At 45.2% G+C, this 11400-nt stretch overlaps 1 protein-coding gene across 4 annotated transcripts in view; it reads left to right on the forward strand.

Annotated features, from left to right (window-relative positions):
- Nucleotides 1–528: 528 nt before the first annotated feature.
- The window catches only part of LOC123514651 (5-hydroxytryptamine receptor 1-like), a 456202-nt gene continuing 445330 nt past the window's right edge, over nucleotides 529–11400 (forward strand). The window contains exons 1-2 of one of the 4 annotated variants that reach the window (XM_045272671.1): nucleotides 529–658; nucleotides 1914–2706. The gene's annotated coding sequence lies outside the window, so the exon portion shown is untranslated. Of the gene's footprint in view, nucleotides 659–1321; nucleotides 2707–11400 lie in introns of those variants that run through there. The other 3 variants (XM_045272672.1, XM_045272673.1, XM_045272670.1) reach the window with 3 other exon arrangements.

The following is an 11400-nucleotide window of genomic DNA, read 5'->3' on the forward strand; positions in this document are numbered from 1 at the left end:
TATTTGATCTATTATTAAAGAGAGAGAGAGAGAGAGAGAGAGAGAGAGAGAGAGAGAGAGAGAGAGAGAGAGAGAGAGAGAGAGAGAGAGAGAGATTAGTGAGAGAGAGAGAGAGAGATTAGTGCGGAACAGGAATATAATGTGAAATAAAAAAAAAAAAAAGCCGTGAGATAAAGCTAAATAAAAGGAAGACGAGATGAGGGTGACAACTACACTGCGCTGCACTGCACTGCTACACACCACCTCCCTCACAGCTCCCTAAGTACACGTGCAGTACACCAACTCGCCATGTCACCCACACACTGCAACACACGCCTCAGTACCGCTTGCACGATGCCTCCAAGTGGATAAGCCGTTAACGAGCGCCATGTTGAGATAGATAGAGCGGACACAAAAAGAACAAGCAAGAACAAGAGCACCATTATAGGAACAGTCATGCATCTGGCAGGTGACTAGATGACGCAAGGCCAGGGCGCTGGGATAGGCTGGCGTGCTGGTGCTGTAACCAATCCCGGAGTAGAGAGACAACAGGGTAGAGTGGATGGGCTGAAAGTAGCGTACCTCACCTGTTATCTCAGTGTTTGTCACGCGTGTGCCGGGAGACGAGGATTGTCTGATGGCGGTGATCTGGTGTGCGTGTCCATGCGTGGTGGTGGTGGTGAGTTGACTCGGGAAGGAGTAGATAGAAGACAGCAGGTCCCTATAGAGAAACTCTTTGCTCTCCCATTCTGCTCTTCTCAAAGGTTTTGGAAACCCTTAGCCACGTTCTCAAGAGTGCTTCTCCTGTTTATCATGTAGAAATCAGTCACTAGAATAATAGAAAATACTCTTAAAAACCTGTACCACTTGAACTAAAGCCTTTTGAGAGTAGTGGAGGTGTGGCACATAAGTGTTGCAGATTGTGGTCACTGTCAAGTATGGAAGGAAAATATTGGAAGGAGGAGATAAGATGTGGCGAGGACTGTGAGAGATATCAAGTACTACAAGATGGAAATATTGGTAGTTTAAATTCTAATAGGAAAGAATACGAACATGGTAGGAGATAAAGTGATGTTGGTGCAGTAAAGACAAGTAGTGGCAAGTGGTAGGCTTGTGGATGTGGATATTAGTGGCGAAGTGGCAGTGTAATCGTGTGGTGTTGGTTGGCGAAGAGCGTGGACGAGAATGAAATGGAGACGGGAAAGTGGAGGGCTACTGGTGAGGCAGAGTGACTAAAGAGAAAGGGAGGCGAGAGGAGGGGGAAACAAGGTACGAGACGTGGGGATAGGGGTGACAAGTAGGGAGGTGGATTGAAGGGAGCGGGGGGTTGTAGTGGCTGTGAAGGGAAGGGATGCGATATAGGAGGAGATCGGGGAGTGAAGCAGGTAGTGTATATGGTAAGATAACACTAGCGAAGGGAATTATTGGGGATTAGCAAGATAGGAAATAGTAGACACTCCCTACCAAACTTGCTAAAGTTGCTCATGTTAATACTAGTTTGATAGATAAGGATGAGGGCAGTACCGAGATAGACTCAATGTCCAATGGTGATACACGGAGCAGGGGGCAAAGAGGGAGGAGGAAGCGTGGAAGCGTATCGGTCCATCTGTGACCATCACGGATAATGGCGTGGAGCAAGTGAATGTGAGTTATGACCCGCGTGTGTTGGCGGCGCAGGCGGGCGGGCGGCGGTGTTGGACATGCGGGAGAGAGGGAGAAGGGACTTGGCGGTGTGTGCGCGCGTGTGTGTTTGTGTGTGTGTGTCTGTGTGCAGTGAGAGGGAGGGAGAGTGCCGGGCGCCAGTCGTGGTTCTCGCCGTCGGCTGAGCGGTGCTGTTGCTGCTCTCAACGCCCAGAGCTTACCATGCGGCTCTCGCCCTGCACCCCGCTCCGCCGCCTGTCCCGCTGACCCACTCTCTGGTGGTCGCTCTTCAGGTGTGTCGCCACCCCCGCGCACTCCTGCAGAGGCAATTGGGGGAAATTTATTGAAATAAACGACACTTCAATAAGTCCATGAATACCAGTCTGTGGAGGTGTGAAGTTGAAGCCATTTGAAGTCCACAAACTTGTGTTGGAGGGGAGGGTCTGGGGAGTAGATCGCGGCCGGACGTCGCTCTTGCCCCTGTGGCTTTGCTCCTACCTGGGGGAGTGGCTGTGCTTCTCCCTATCCCCTTTTTCTGTCGAGGCATAAACCGTCTGTCAAGGTGGTGAAATAAACGCTTCTGGCGCACTTGGCGTTGGCACGGAGGGAGAACAGCGTCCATGTGATCTGGGGAAAGCTTTGCAAAGTTTTGTGTGAAACTTGGTGTATTTGGGAGCGATTTGTGGTGACAGATTCCGTGTACTTTATCCTCATTTGGTGAGTCTCCGACTGAGGGTGCGGCGTGGCGACCTGGAAGCTGTAGCTGAGGACAGCTTTCGTGCTCACTGTGCAAACGGTCAGGAGGACGAGGGTATTGAGTCAGTGACCCGCCCGGCCTTTCTCCACCTCACTGACTTTACTTGGCCGGCCACACCCCGTCTTGCTGGAGGAAGGGAAAGATAAAATATATGTGCCCCAAAGTGTGTCTGTTGCCAACGGTGAATTTGTGGCAAGTGTGACAAAGCGAACGAGATAAGAGCGGAAACACCCTGACGGTTCCTCGCCCGGCCAGGTGGTGGTGTTGCAAGGCCATCCGCCGGCCTTGACCCTTCACGCCAAGACCAGACCACCAGGCACGTCACTGAGGTGAGTACCCGCTCGGCTCATCTTCACGGTTGGGTTTAATTGTGAGGAATTGCAGTTTGGTTGTTATGTCCTCATTCTCGTATATCTCATCTTCATTCCTTGCCTCTTTCACCTTTGTCATCCTCGATCCTGATCCCTCCTCCTCCTCCTCCTATTCGCGTCTTTTCAGTGGCGTTGCGCCACAGCACGCCCTCAGACAGGATATTCATTTAATTCTCAAGGTATCTAACAGAATATTACGACATTTGTATTACAGACTCACTCGCTCCCAGCAGCTGTGACACTCCGCAATTATTCGTTTTATTACTTTTCAGTGGAATGTTTAAGCCCACTTATGATTTTTACTGACACTTCCTACGTGGAGGCCTCACGTAACCTTGGTTTAAATTCGTACGTTTTCAGTTCCCCATTATGCTAAATTTATGCAGCCGAGCTCGTGGTGCTAAAACTTTAGTCCTGCGATTCACTCACAGTCATGGGAACATTTAGTGGGTGAGTGAGGGAGACCTCAGCGCCTTTAACACCTTTATGCCGCCCGCCGCCCTACTCGGCCCCGGGCAGGAAGAAGGGGAGCGCGCCTCGCAGTGTGAGACTAAATATGTGTAGGGGAGTCACGCAAAGGTTGACCTGATGCTGTGTTCTGAACGTAACATAAGAACACAAGAGAAGAAGGAAAGGTGCAGGATGCCATCATGCCTACGTGTGGTATTATCTATATGAAACATGCTTAACAATATTCACTTCAATAAGGTAGTGGTTTGTGAAGAGAATAAGGGGTTTCTTTATTAACAGAAGGGAATAGAAGGGCGAAGAGTGGTCAGGTTATGAAGTAAGTTAGTTTAGAAACCATACTTTTTTTTTGTTGAGAATAATAAAAAAACGAAGTCAGTAGTGTAAGTTAGTCTAGAAACCCTGCTTTTTTGTTAATAACATCGAACGTGTCCAGGGCGTGCCAATGGTGAAGGAAGGAAGGGCATCACCCAAGCCTCTAATAGCAGTTCCTTAACAAAGGCTGGTGATGGCCAAGCGGTTAAAGTAAATGCCGTGAGAAGATCCACGTTCCACCAACACTGGTGGAGACACGCCAAGAAAGTGAATATAAGGGACACTGTTGTTACTGTGCTACCAGGCGAACAAAGAGAAGAGGGAATACAAAAGTCAAGTAAGCGCTCTCTCTCTCTCTCTCTCTCTCTCTCTCTCTCTCTCTCTCTCTCTCTCTCTCTCTCTCTCTCTCTCTCTCTCTCTCTCTCTCTCTCTCTCTCTCTCTCTCTCTCTCTCTCTCTCTCTCTCTCCTATATTATCTCTTATTAATGACCACTGCATTCACCTAGTGCCCTTGCTATAATCTTCTCCTCCTCCTCCTCCTCCTCCTCCTCCTCCTCCTCCTCCTTTGTAAGTCGTCTGAGGAATGACACTCTTTTTTTTCAGTAACACAATAATATTTATTTGTAATTCATTTACTTCCTCGTTCAAATTTTCTTCTCTTTTCTCCTCCTCCTCCTCCTCCTCCTCCTCCTCCTCCTCCTCCTCCTCCTCCTCCTCCTCCTCCTCCTCAAAACACTAATTTATTTGTGCCCTTGAGTCTCTCTCTCTCTCTCTCTCTCTCTCTCTCTCTCTCTCTCTCTCTCTCTCTCTCTCTCTCTCTCTCTCTCTCTCTCTCTCTCTCTCTCTCTCTCTCTCTCTCTCTCTCTCTCTCTCTCTCTCTCTCTCTCTCACATTATCCTGATAGTTTTATTACTTTTATTTCTCTTTCCATTTAATTGTTACTGCGAAGGAAGTGGAGAGATAACTGCTTTCTCCTTCCTTCCTTTCTCCTCCTCCTCCTCCTCCTCCTGCTCTTGGTTAGATTCACCAGTTACTCTTCGTCCCATATCGACGTTGTGGTTACGAGCGCATTACTCCTCATTTCGGAAATCAATGTTTGCTTGACGCTGAACTAAGACGGGGGAGGTGGTGCGTGCTGCGCGGGTCAAGGGAGGAGGAGGAGGAGGAGGAGGAGGAGGAGGAGGAGGAATACAAAGGAATACAAAGGAAAGCCAAACAGCAACAGACCTGTTGGTCCTTTCGAGGCTGTTTGGTAACTATATCTAAATGGCTACAGATAAGAGAGACAGGACAGTACAGGAGAAGGCTCCGCGAGGAGGAGGAGGAGGAGGAGGAGGGTGTAAAGGGAATCGTTGTTGAAATGCTTCGTCATGCTAGTGTAGGGTTGCTAGTAATTTGTGTGTGTGTATGTGTGTGTGTGTGTGTGTGTGTGTGTGTCAGTGGGCTGGGAGGGGGATTCAAAGTTTTAATAGTGTTGAACTTTTAAATTGAGGTTAATCACACACACACACACACACACACACACACACACACACACACACACACACACACACACACACACACACACACACATACATACATACAGCCTCCCTCTATGCTACCCTCCCGCTAGCAGAAAAAAAAAGTATTCCAATGCTACAGGTGTGATCAGGTAATTTGAATGGCCATGAGAAACACCAGCCAAACACTTGTGGGAGATTAGCACTTTTTGGAGACATTGTCCTACATGTAACCTTCCTTCTTTCCTTTCCTTTTTTCTCTCACTCACTCACTCATCCCTTCCTTCCTTCATTCAACCAGGGTTGCTTTGCTCGCCGCGCTGGCCGAGACTTACCCACTGGTCTCCTTTCTACTTAGAGTCGTGCTTGCCCAAACACCTGGAGACAAGCCAAAGATTTCACGTCTGACTAAATGTTTGTTGCTCAAGATGTGACAGGGGCTTGTTAAACACACACACACACACACACACACACACACACACACACACACACACACACACGCAGATGTTGTTATTAGCATAAAGTTATAATTTTTTCATATTTTGATCTTTCTAAACGTTTCATGATATTTTTTGTGGCCATGGCGTGTTCATCTTCGTCGTCAGTCAAAATAGTTGATACATGAATGGCCTAAATCGGTAAAACATTTAGTGTGTCGCTGTAAAGGGATTGGTTGATTGGCTCTTTCATTTACATGTCAAGGTTTAGCATGGGAGGCATTTCTGTTCGATATATTTGCCTTTTACAATTTGTCTTATTTGTCAGTTGTAATCTGTATGGAACAGTGAGCCTTCCCCTTTTTTTGTATTGGGCATTTTATTTCTCTTTTTGTAATCTTTATTCTCTTCCATTGGACCTTTTATTTGATTTCAGTAGGTCTTTTTCCCTTTCACTGAAGTTTTCCTCTCCTTAAGCTGGCCTTTTTTTTCCCTTGAGTGAATCATTTGCTTTCTTCAGTGAACCTTTAATTTCTTTCTAGTGGACCTTTTTACACACTCGATGCGACTCATTCCTTTTAGGGGCCCTTTTTTCCTTCTCTATGTGAGGTTTTCCCTTTCAGTGGATTCCTTATTGCCTTCATTAGATATCTTTTCCAAGACTTTGCTTCCTTGGCCAGAAAGATAGTAGCCTTTAAGGAAAATCTACCTAACACACACACACACACACACACACACACACACACACACACACACACACACACACACACACACACACACACACACACACACACACACACACTACGCTCTGCTACGTGACAATCTTACACACGCCCGGTAGCTCAGTGGTTAGAGCGCTGGCTTCACAAGCCAGAGGACCGGGGTTCGATTCCCCGGGTGGAGATATTTGGGTGTGTCTCCTTTCACGTGTAGCCCCTGTTCACCTAGCAGTGAGTAGGTACGGGATGTAAATCGAGAGTTGTGACCTTGTTGTCCCGGTGTGTGCCTGGTCTCAGGCCTATCCGAAGATTGGAAATAATGAGCTCTGAGCTCGTTCCGTAGGGTAACGTCTGGCTGTCTCGTCAGAGACTGCAGCAGATCAAACAGTGAAACACACACACCACTACCATCAACAAAGAATTTTAGGTTCACACGTGGCATTGTGGTGCCTTGCGAACAGAGTGGACATGTGGTACCATTATGCATATTAATATTACTTTCTCGTGCGTCACTTATTAACGAAAGGCCACACTCGTCTCCACTTTGATAAAGACCTTGAGATTCTGCATTTTTTTTTCTTTTTTAATTTTTCGGCCACTTAACTCTCATGTATTAATTAGTCAAGTGTTTTGAAAGCTTGCGAAAAAGTGACAGAAATCTTAAGGTTCGGATGATGGAGTGAGCTATTCCGAAAACTTGCTCTCCTTGTAAAATAGCGAGTGTGAGGTCTTGAAGTTTGTAAATGTGGAGAACTGTTTCGAAACCTCGTGAACCTTGTAGAAGAACTAAAAATCTCAAGTTTATGGATGATGCAGGGAACTGTTATGAAATCTTGTGATGTAAAAGAGCGACTAAAAAATTCATCTTGAGGTTCAGAAGGAATTTATAAAAGAACTGGTGCAGTATAGAATAAAGAAATGCACTTGAATATGAAGGCAATTATCTTTTGGATCAATAAACCCAGTAAGTGAAGCAATGAATCATTACACGAAACAGACGACAGATTCTTGTTCCCGTTCGTATTGTTTGGTTTGCTTCACAGTGATTGGCTGGCGATAACGTTACGTACTTCATTTAAATGTAAATCAATAAACCTTTGAACCAATGAAACAATGATTGAACCAACTAAACATACACAGAAAAGATTAACTTTACTCCTCTCTGTCTTGCTTCACGGTGACTAATACACACACAACACTTAGCCGTAACAACCCACTTCATTTAAACAAGCGAATCACCCAACCACCCCATAGCTTCCAGCCTCACATTCTCCCTACCATTACCTCACATACAGTTGTCGAATCGCTGCTTGAAACCCATTCGATTCTATTATATTACCTTCCCATCATTCCTCCCTCTGCCTCCCCACTCTTCCCATCATTCAACCATCCCAGTTCCCTGCTTTCCATTCTCTCCAGTACCTCCATTCCGCCACTCATAGATGTTCATTTAGTGGTTGAAACCCATGCACTCCGATTTACCATCCCATCACTTGTCTCTGCCCCATCAGTCCCCATCACCATTTCACGTGTCAGGAGCTTCTCGGTACACGTGGCGTGAGTGGAGGGGTGTGAGTGGCTGGGGTTTACTGGCCTCATTAAGCAGGATACTCAATATTTACTGCTCTGGGTGATGCCGCTGTTTGTCGAGAGTGGACTGGTGTATTCCCGCGGAGCTGCAGCACCTGCCTTTCCTTTACACACCTGGTTAATGGCCTCAGTGCTCCGGAATAGTTATTAACGAATTGCTACAGGTGTTTAGGATTCGTGATCTGGCACCTGATTGGTATGAAGAGACGCACACTTCACAGAATTTTCCCCTTGAGAATATACAATTGTGTCTTCCTAACTTCCTTAACGTGTTACTGCCATTCACTGGTGTTTCTTCCCTTGTTTCGTGCGTGGCTAGTGCTGTGTCTTTTTCAATCTAAATATAAGTGTATAGATAGATTTTCAAGACATAGAACTTACAGAATTTTCCAGCGAAGTGTATATGAACGTTCCTCCCTCTCTCCCTTAACGTATAATGATTCACTTGTGTTTCGTCTCTCTTTCCTGGCTCGTTTCCTTCCTCTTCCCGTCTAAACATATAGGTGTATACATAGATTCTCAAGACGCACCTGCCACGCAATTTTCCCCGCTGAGAGTATATGAGTGTTTCTCTCTCATGCCCTTATCGTGTTCGTGCATGTGGTTCACTCGTTCATCTCGTTTCATATCTCGTTACTGCTTCGTTCTTCACATCTTCCCATTCAAGCATAAGCATATATTTCTCTCTCGCATCCTTACCGCGTTCCTGTAGATTTACTAGTGTTTCTTACGTTTCTGCCTTGTTTTCCACCACTCCCTAAGGAGAGATAAATACATAGTCTCAATAAGTAAAGAGTCATATTCCACGAAATGTTTGAGACAATTAAGCCTTATCAAGCAACGTTCTCCATCCACCCTTCTCGTTCCCACAGTTCCTTGATCTTTGCAGTTTTGTTAATATGCAACAGTTCCTTAGTTCATATGGAAATTTCTACTCGTGCTGTTAATCTGGAATGAAGCGGATGTTGCAATGGAAGTTCTCATGACTGTATGTATATGCTGTGGTTTGCGTGTCCTTGTATCAGTTTAATTTACGTGTTTGGAGTGGAATGAACTTTTGGAATTACGGGTGACATGTCTCTATTATTATTATTATTATTATTTTTTTTTTTTAGCATTCATCCTCCATTTGTTTAGAAAGCGAAGTTAGCGTCACTATACATGTTCTTTCTTTCCCTTCCTTTTCTTTTTCTGTTTTCATTTGTACATTTTTTCATTCCTTTTTTCATTCCTTTATTCCTTCATTCATTCGTCTTTTTATTCATTCATTCATTTATTTTTGTATATTTGTTTGCATTACTGTTTTTTTTTTTATCTATCGGTTCTTCTTTTCATTTTCTCTCCTCATCTTTCTTTCCTTCTTTCTCTCTCGTAGTTTTTTTCTCTCTCTCTCTCTCTCTCTCTCTCTCTCTCTCTCTCTCTCTCTCTCTCTCTCTCTCTCTCTCTCTCTCTCTGACTAATGACTTTCCCGTTCCTCTCGTGTGCAATCCAATTATTATTCGTTCAAATGAAGGTTTGTGAAATACGACGTACTGTGTGTGTGTGTGTGTGTGTGTGTGTGTGTGTGTGTGTGTGTGTGTGTGTGAGAGAGAGAGAGAGAGAGAGAGAGAGAGAGAGAGAGAGAGAAGAGAATCAAGTAAATATCAAAGTAACTCTCTCTCTCTCTCTCTCTCTCTCTCTCTCTCTCTCTCTCTCTCTCTCTCTCTCTCCTCTCTCAAAATAAACACGAGACTTGGCGACATAAATTCAAGGTCGGGGTGCACTCTCTCTCTCTCTCTCTCTCTCTCTCTCACACACACACACACACACACACACACACACACACACACACACACACACACACACACACACACCGCGTAGTGTAGTGGTAACACGCACGACTCACAACCAAAAGGACCCGGGTTCGAGTCCCGGGAAGCGGCGAGGCAAATGGGCAAGCCTCTTAATGTGTGGCCGCTGTTCACCTAGCAGTAAATAGGTACGGGATGTAACTCGAGGGGTTGTGGTCTCGCTTTCCCGGTGTGTGTTGTGTGTTGATGTGGTCGCAGTCCTACCCGAAGATCGGTCTATGAGCTCTGGGCTCGCTCCATAATGGGGAAGACTGGCTGAGTGACCAGCAGGCAACCGTGATGAACTACACAAACACACACACACACACACACACACACACACACACACACACACACACACACACGGGCGAATTTCTATTGTGTAAAAACATGAATCAAATCAAATGTCCTAAGAAGAATAGTAGTAGTAGTTGGAGGAGGAAGAGGGGGAGGGGAAGAGGAGGAGGTAGAGGAGGAGGAGGAGGAGGAGGAGGAGGAGGAGGAGGAGGAGGAGGAGGAGGAGGAGGAGGAACAATAGATAGGAATACATAGGAAAGCCTAGTGACAGAAGGCCTTGCGATTTACAACGAGGTCACTTGTTCACGGTACTACAGTTATATATGAAGCTCCTCCCCACCCACCACTCCCTCCAGCCTTACCCAGCAAGATATAAAACGAGAAAATACACCACGTCTGCTTAGGAGGAAGAGGAGGAAGAGGAAGAGGAAGAGGAGGAAGAGGAGGAGATAATTGAACTAATTGGTTTAAACGGTTGTTGTTTGGTACTTATGTTTAATTTAGGTCTGGTTTTGTTAATATTGTTATGCTGGGTCAGAGAGAGAGAGAGAGAGAGAGAGAGAGAGAGAGAGAGAGAGAGAGAGAGAGAGTTCTATATTTCGGTACGTATAATTAAGCATCATTAGCGTTCTCCTATATTGCTTGTAAATTTTATTATTACCCCTGTTATTGCGGCTATTAGTAGTGTTTGGTCAGTGTTATTGCTGTTGTGTTACTATTGATATTAATTTTACAACTATTACTACCTGTGGTGATAGTAATGGAGGAGATGGTGGTGGGCTACTACTACTACTACTACTACTACTACTACTACTACTACTATAAACTGCTACTTCTACAAACTACTACTGCTAACTTCTACTTCTACTACTACTACTACTACTACCTGTTACTACTACTACTACTACTATTACTATTACAAACTACTACTACTATTACGACTACTTCTACTACTACAAACACTACTACTACTATTACTACTAGAAACACTACTACTACTAGTATTACTACTACAAACACCACCACTACCACCATTGCTGCACCACAAACACCACTGCTGCCACTATTGCTACCACAAACACCACTACTACTACTATTGCTACTACAAACACTACTACTACTACTATTGCTACTACAACTACTACTACTACTACTACACAAACACCACTACTACTATTATTACTACACAACACCACTACTACTACTACTACACAACCACCATTATTACCACCACAAACACCACTACTGCTACTACTACCACAAACCACTACCATTATTACTACTACAAACACCACTACCACTACTTTGCTACCACAAACACCACTACTACCACTATTGCTACCACAACCACCACTACCATTGCTACCACAAACACCACCACTACACCATTGCTACCACAAACACAAACACCACTACTACTACAAACCACCATTATTACTACCACAAACACCACTACCACCACTACCACCACTACCACCACAAACCCACCACTACCACC

Source organism: Portunus trituberculatus, chromosome 38 (genome assembly GCF_017591435.1).
Source record: "Portunus trituberculatus isolate SZX2019 chromosome 38, ASM1759143v1, whole genome shotgun sequence".
Lineage (NCBI taxonomy): Eukaryota > Metazoa > Arthropoda > Malacostraca > Decapoda > Portunidae > Portunus > Portunus trituberculatus.